The 7,785-nt window shown below is 36.7% G+C and overlaps 1 non-coding gene across 1 annotated transcript; it reads left to right on the plus strand.

Annotated features, from left to right (window-relative positions):
* Nucleotides 1-1,158: 1,158 nt before the first annotated feature.
* LOC132417792 (U6 spliceosomal RNA) lies at nt 1,159-1,265 on the plus strand. The gene has a single exon (XR_009517940.1). It is a non-coding gene; the product is annotated as a U6 spliceosomal RNA (small nuclear RNA).
* The last annotated feature ends 6,520 nt before the right edge of the window (nt 1,266-7,785 follow it).

Genomic DNA, 7,785 nt, shown 5'->3' on the forward strand with positions numbered 1-7,785 from the left:
GCTAGTTCCCTGACTTTGCAACCCATTTCTTCCAAATATTTTCTATTTCAAGAACTGTCATAATTTGTCCAATACCTCAAGTCAAAAATTTTCTTACACCTTGCATCCTATCCTTTAGTAAATTTTATTGTTGCTTTCCTCAAAATATGTTAGAACTCTAACCAAATCTCACCACCTCCACAACTACCACTAATCCAAACCACCCACACTGTGGTGGCCATGAAGGTGCCCTGATCAGATATCCCTTCAAGGAGCACAGTGATTGACAGCTACCAGCTGCCACGCTTTTCTGTCTCCAAGGCCACTCTTCCCCGGGCTCTTCCAACGACTGGCTCAGTAGCAGGGCAAGGGGAACTAGAACAGGTTCACTCTTGCTCGAAATAGGATTCCTCTAAAGAGCAACTTTTACTAAGGGACCCCCACTGGGCTGGCCAATACTTCCTCAGACCCATGATGCAGTCTCATCTTCGCTCTCCTTTCATAGGTCTCCATTTGCATTGCTGTCTGAAGGCTCTCCCTGCCTACCTTGCTCCCTGTCCTTTAATCCTTCACAGTTATTTAGCTAGGTCTTGCAACACCTAATCCTGCTTGGCATTTGTGTCTCAGAAGCCCCCAGCTGACACAAATGCTTCATGGGTACTCGACCCTAATATCACTCCCTGCTCTTACCCTTCATTCCCTATACCAGCAAAAGGGGCCTTGTCACTCCTTTCCTTAAAGTTCTCCAGTGGTCTCTCATTGTTCATCCAAATCTAACCATGCCCTCAAAACTTTAAAAATGTGGCCTCTGGCTATCTCTTCAAATTTCTCCTCTGCTCCTCTGCCCCTGTGACACTGGTCTCCTTGCTGTTACTTGAGTTCACGTGACACAGACCCACTTCAGAGTCTCCCCACACCTTTTTCTCATGCAGAGGTCAAGAATGCTTTTCTCCTGAATGTCCACATGAAAACTCCTTTACTTCTTTTGAGTTTCTGTTCTCATGTCTTCCCCTCAGGAAAACCTTCCCTGATCCCAACTGGATGTAAAACACGAACTATTTCCTACAACGATCACTTCAAACATTACTTAAATGTATTTAAAGGTCCAAATATGCCAGCAGTTTTTCAAAGAATTCTTGAATAAACCCCAAATAAATGTCAAATAAGAATGTACAATAAGTGCTCGCTTCAGCAGCACATATACTAAAACTGGAACGATACAGAGAAGATTAGCATGGCCCCTGCACAAGGATGACACGCAAATTCGTGAAGCATTCCATATTTTTTGGTTATAAAGCACAAACTAACACACCATTGTAAAGCAATTATACTCCAATAAAGATGTTAAAGAAAAAAGAATGTAAAATAAAATCATTTCTTTTGATAGCACAATATGTTAGATACTCACAATCTCCAGGAAATATTTTCCTCTGAGATTATTAAAGGTACACTTCCCTTTTCTTCAGAATCATGACAGGTTAAGTATTCTTTCCACTAATCTATCAGTTATTTATAAAATAAAATAAATGCATTGTGCAAATGGATGTAAACAAACAGTGACAATTTGTTTTATATTCTGAGCACATTTGCCATAGTTTGCATTTTAATAGCCTGCCTGGTAGCTCTTTGAGAATGTTGCTAGAGGCCAATAATTCTTAGAAGAGTGCAAATTATGAAGAGAGAGGTTTGATAAAGTGCTTATTATTTTGGTGGCTAAGCTATAAGAACTCATGTCTGAAGTTGATTTAAGAGTATTTCTTAAAAGTGGTCCAATGTGATTTATTTCTAAGAGCTTTTTGCTGTATTCATCTAATATTAATTATTTGGAATTTACAAATCATATTATGAAAGTATTTACTTGACACATGTTACTAAGAGTCAAATTTCAATAGGCCGATTATCAAGACCACACCTTAAGACACTGAATTGTCCCAGGGATGAATCATCTCACAATCTAACCTGTACACAGTAAATTCAAACATATGGAAAACACACTCAAATATAAAAAAGGAAATAAATTTATTAGAGGTTTTTATGAATAAGACTTGAAATGATGCTTTAACTTATTCCCTTTTTTATTTGAGCAAATTTGGATTTTGAGATATTCTTTTTTTTTCTGAAACAGACTTTATTTTTCAAAAGTAACATAATTTTAAAAGTGAGGAAACTTTAGAGATAATCTGAGCAAATCGCCTCATTTAAAAATGAGATTACGGTCTAGAGAAGAAGGTGACTTGCCAAAACCCACAGACCTAATTGATGTTAATCGAACAGCACTATTTGGAGGTCAAACTCCAGCGTAGTAACTCCAAGTGAATGTTGTTTTCATTAAGCTACAATATTTTTATTCCATAATAGTTTTATGAAAGAATGATTCACTCAATTTATTTTTCCTCCAAATTTTTATAGCACAAGTGTCACACAAGACAAGGTTTCTGCTTCAAAGAGCTTGGGGTTTAATTAAAGAGATTTAAGATACATTTATTCAAACAACTAACAAAGTAATGGCATGTAATTATGTACAGAAATGGTAACACATAGGTTATGTGATTACCATTTTGCTGATATTTGAAATAGAAAATACAAGTATATATATTACATATTATATATATATATATAAAATCATGAGCAAAGTTAGACTCTCTTAGAAATTAACAGATGGAGTAGGAAAAAGTAAATAAGACAGAAAAGGAAGTGAATGACACCATTGTAACAGAATATTTAAATGAAATTTTCTGTCTCGTTTTCCACTGAAGCCCCAAAACAACAGCAGCGAATTACTCCCCACAACCCAAAGGAAGGTGCTAGCTGCCCACAGAGAGCTTGAGAGTGCTTGAAGAAGACCTTGTTGGCAACTGGTTTTATAACCCTTTCTCGAATTTGAAAATACATTAAAGTTGAAGAGGCTATGAGTTGAAAATTAGAGTATTTCTTTGGAAAGTTGTCAGGGTTGCTTTCCTCTCCTCTTAGCTTAATAAAGGGACCTCAATAAATAAGCCCTGTTGGAGAGCACACAATATGTGTTTCCTAAAGCTGATGTGACACTAAGAGCTGGTGACTTATACTTAAGGAACAGTCTAAAAGCATGAGACTAACTATAGTAGCCTCTGGAAGACAAGCTTGAGGAGGAATGGTACTACTCATGAGTGCAGTTAAAGTTGTCTATCTATCCCCCAGCACCTATATGTGGAACCTGTGTAGCTACACTAGCTTGTCCAGTTTCCTGCCCAAAAGAGATTCTGCAAAAATGAGACGTTCTCAGCAGAAAGAAACTGGAAATGAACTTTCTGATGCAGAAACTGCAGTGCAGCCAACAGAACGACAGGCAAGGTTCTGAGTTGAAGGACCTGTGTTCAGAGGGTCAAGAGGGGAATATGCATGAAACCCATGAAAATAACCATGGGAGAGAGCTTTAAATCTGCACAGCCAGAATAAACTCACACCAGGTCCCGTAAAAGCCAAGCAGTAAGACCTTCCCTGCTTCTCACCCTCCTTTCTCCTCTCCATTCCTTCTAATTCTGCTCTGTGAGTGGGTAAGAGGGTAAAAGGGCCCATTGGGAAAATTAAGGAATGGATATGCCTTTCTCATCCTACCATCAGCTTCAGGTCTGAAGCAAAACAAGCTGGTAGAGATGAGAAGCTTTCATTTGGTATGAATTTGCAGCACTGATTTCTACACTGGACTGGATTCCACAGTTACTGAAATGAGACTTTCTATCTAAAAGTGATTGGGGTACATCTTTGGTATATGTGAATAATCAGAAAAGTCATGTGAATGAATATTCAAGGGACAGAAGAAAAATGGTTGATTGAAGAGATTTAAAGAAATAGTGTAGTGGGAGGAAGGAATAGGTTCACTTTCTGACTGCACCCTAAAAGTCCTGCTTATTCTTCATAATGATTATACAAGCTGTGTGTGTGTGTGTGTGTGTGTGTGTGTGCATGTACACACTATCTCTGTGTGAAACTAATTTTTTCTCTTTTCTGGGATAATATTATATACACACACACACAAAACCATGTATTAGTGCCACAAGAAAAATCAAAATTAATGCACAAAAGCTAGAGTCATACAGATCATACTGAAGGACCTCAAAATAATAAAATTAGAAAAATATATATATTTTAAAACTATGCAGTTCCCCTGCCAAAAGCCATAAAAGGGAAAGAAAACAAATAATTCTACTTGGAAATTCTCAAACATTCTTTTAAAAAGCCTCACTCTGGAAAATTTTTGTAACCAGTGGTTGTGCTGGTTCTAAATATGAAATGCATCCTAATATCCACTGACAGATTCAAACCAAATTTCATGAGGGACTGGGTACTGAAGTTCACAAAACATTGCCACTAAGACTTATGCTGCTGAAAGTCTGAAACTGTTTGCATAGAGGCTAACAGGAGAACAGGGGGGACGTGGGAGTTGGCCCCAACACAGTAGTATGATCCCAAGGGAAAGGGTGGGTGCTCTTGTTATAGAGCAGAGAATCGGAAGTTGAGCTGTGTTTTTAGAAACAAGACGGAATGGCTAGTTTAAGTTTCAGCCCTTTTGATCTCACTAAAGCTGGTAGCAATCACTGGTAGTCTAAAAGGCAAGAGCTTGTCCTGGGAGGAATGTCTAGTGGGACTGAAGAGATGTGTTGGTTAATTGAGAATTTTTGCTTGTGCTAACATGTGAATACATTTGTATAGCCAGTCAGTGTTTTGGGTTTTTTTTTCCTCATTTGTAAAATACTTTCCCCTTAATCAAATACATTCTACAAGAGATGCTGATTCACTTTTTCCATGAAAAGTGAAAATTGTTTTATAATGAGTCACAATTTGTATTCTAACCTATCCCAGAACTCATAGATTATAGAAATGGATACTGCGTCATCTGATCCAAAATTTTCATTTATGTTCACAGGTACATTGATAAACAGAGTATCATCAACATACACAAAAATTTAAAACTAGTTTTTCTGATGATTCAGATTTTCTGTAGGTTTCATGAATATTTCTTACTGCTCTGAAATACAAATACGCTGAATCGATTCCTTCAATTAATACTATAATTATTTTTTATGTTTTCAACTAGGACATATATGATAACATCTATTAGAAAATTTTAAAAATAGATGTTGTATTACACAAGAGCAAGTAACCCTCAGTCTATAATTAAACTTTCAATAAAAATGCTATTGGTGGGAGAGGGGTTTATGGGAACTCTGTACATTCTACTCAATTTTTCTGTGAACCTAAAACTGTTCATAAAAATAAAGTCTATTAAAAATACACTAAAAATGCTATTTGGCATTGAAAGTCAAACCTCATGTCAGGTAATTAACCATATTCTCTAATTGTTGCATGACCATTACTGTTCACTGATTACCTGGGACAAGAAGCACTAGTTGTATATTTAAACGGTGCTGCTCTCAGATGAATAAGGTAAAAATAGGTTATATATTTTGATTCAAAAAGATGCATTAAATCAGCAGTTGTATATAAAAGTCACAAAGAATGCTGAAAGATATCATCATTCCTTCAATATAGCTAATGCCTCCTTAATAAATGATATGAGCTAGAATTTATAGAGTACTTACTCTGAGATGAGTAAAATTACTATCCCTATTTTACTCTGGAGAGAGGGAAGACTTAGAAAAAGGATAAGTGAATGAACCATCTAAGGCTACACAAGGAGGAAATCTTAGAGACTGGACTCAAATCCACTATCTGCCTTCAGGGAATGCACACTTAAGTACTACAGATATACCTCTACCCTGGACAAATCACACATGTTGAAAAAGGAATCAGTGATCAATTTTAAATTACAATTGGCCATCATAATTGGCTCATCTTACTATTGATAACTTTAGTTAACAAGAAAATATTATTGGACTAGCTTGTTCCAATGAATTATCTATACATAATTTCAAATATAACAATATTTACAGGCAGAATTTTCCAACAGCAATACCTATGGCTTCTTTGTTTTGCTTTTAAGTCGCTGTGGACAGTAAATGAAGATGAGGCAGGGCTTCTCGCCTCCTTGCCAGGTTATATATAAACTTAATCAGAAGGAGGTGCTCTACATTCACCAAGAAACGGCTATTAAAGTTCTCTGAACTGTACACTCAGCTCCACTGAGTTTAATCATTGAAAAGGATTTTAGTTTTACTTTAGGACATACACAACCCTGACCTGAAGAAACCTGTTTTCTGCAAATCAGGATTCTTCTGAAACTACTTCTTCAGCAAATTGGTGACTATGTGGTAATATGATATGAGAGCGAATAAAGAAAAAGTATATTTGTGCTGCTGAAATTATAAAAAGGATGAGCGGTTAAGACAGCGTTGCAACTAAGCTGTGTCTGCACATATTCCATGAAGTGGACAGTGAGATCTATCACACAGATAAGCCAAGCTAAAATACCACTTTTCCTTCAATTATATGGATATTTCAAACAATATACTTTCCTTGGCTTAAAATTTTGGGCAACTGCTGATCTTTACCTCTTTACAGCCCTTTTGCAGTCTTCTATTTGAAGAGATTTAAGTGAGGAAAAACTTCAGAATTCATAGAAAACATATAATGGTATAGAGTGTCCACTTATACCAGCTTGTGTCTGTGGTTGTCAGCAGCTCTACACTTAATCTTACAACGATAAGTTTCTGTAACAGCAGACTCAGTACTAGCTGGTTCCACATACAAGTTGTAAAGTTGTGAAAGGTGCATGTGGTTAAAGAGAGTAGCCCCCAGATTTAGAAAGACTATTCAAGCTTCAACATTGCTTGTCCTAGGGCTCAGGGAATCTTCATGCACTGAATGGAAGGCAGACCAAGAGTGAAAATGCTGTGTGATGAAAAAGATATAATACAGTGGACACGAAAAAGAAAAAGGGAGCTTTCAGTCACAATGACCAGAATTCTTTGTAAGAAGGCAAAATATCTATTTCATATCAGATAAATAAGATGTGGATAAATGAGAACAAAAATGTCGCAGAGGTGGAAGCAGAGGTGGTGTGAGCAAAGCGATGTGTGTCACGGAGCAGTGATCTTGAGTCTTTTTGACTCACGCTGTGTTAGGACGCTTAGGATGAAACCTGCCCGAAGTCTTTGCTACACACTTGTTGAATGAATGAGCATTAAATACTACTCAGATGAGCTGCACTATAGGAGGAAACGGTAGGTGACAAAGCCAGAAACATGACCCAGAAGCAGAATATTAAGGACACCAATGTCAGGTTAAGGACTGTGAACAATTTTCAGTAGGCAAGGAAATTGCTGAAAGCTTTTGAGAAGTAACATAAATGGAACTATGCTTTAAAAAATTACCTGGTGACCATACATAAGATGAATTACATGGCAAAGAGAAAACTGAGAGTCTACAGCAGAATCCAAATGAAATGAGTCTTTAAACCAAGATGAATATGGTACACACAGAGAGAAGAAAATGGATGCAAGAATTTGACAGAGATTGGAAAACAATGAATAGCAATTCAATATAGAGAATGAAGAGGAAAAGACTGATTAGTTTTAGGATTAAAGCTACTAATCTACATTTTAAAAAACACAGGAAGGTGAAAAGATTTGATTACGTGCATTTGCTTTGCTCTGAGGCAATCTGATATAACAATAATAATGAGTGATAATAGTGATGATGATAATATACCAATAACAGCCCAAACCTGGACAGTATTTAGCAGGTGCCAAGCCATGAACTAAATGCCTTACATGTGACTGAGTTCAGTAGGTATGGCTTTGGGTGTAATAAACACAAGAGAGATAGCTGAGGCCATAAGATTTGACAAGAGAAAACTTTTTTTTTTAG

The sequence above is a fragment of the Delphinus delphis genome, chromosome 21, assembly GCF_949987515.2.
Source record: "Delphinus delphis chromosome 21, mDelDel1.2, whole genome shotgun sequence".
NCBI lineage: Eukaryota > Metazoa > Chordata > Mammalia > Artiodactyla > Delphinidae > Delphinus > Delphinus delphis.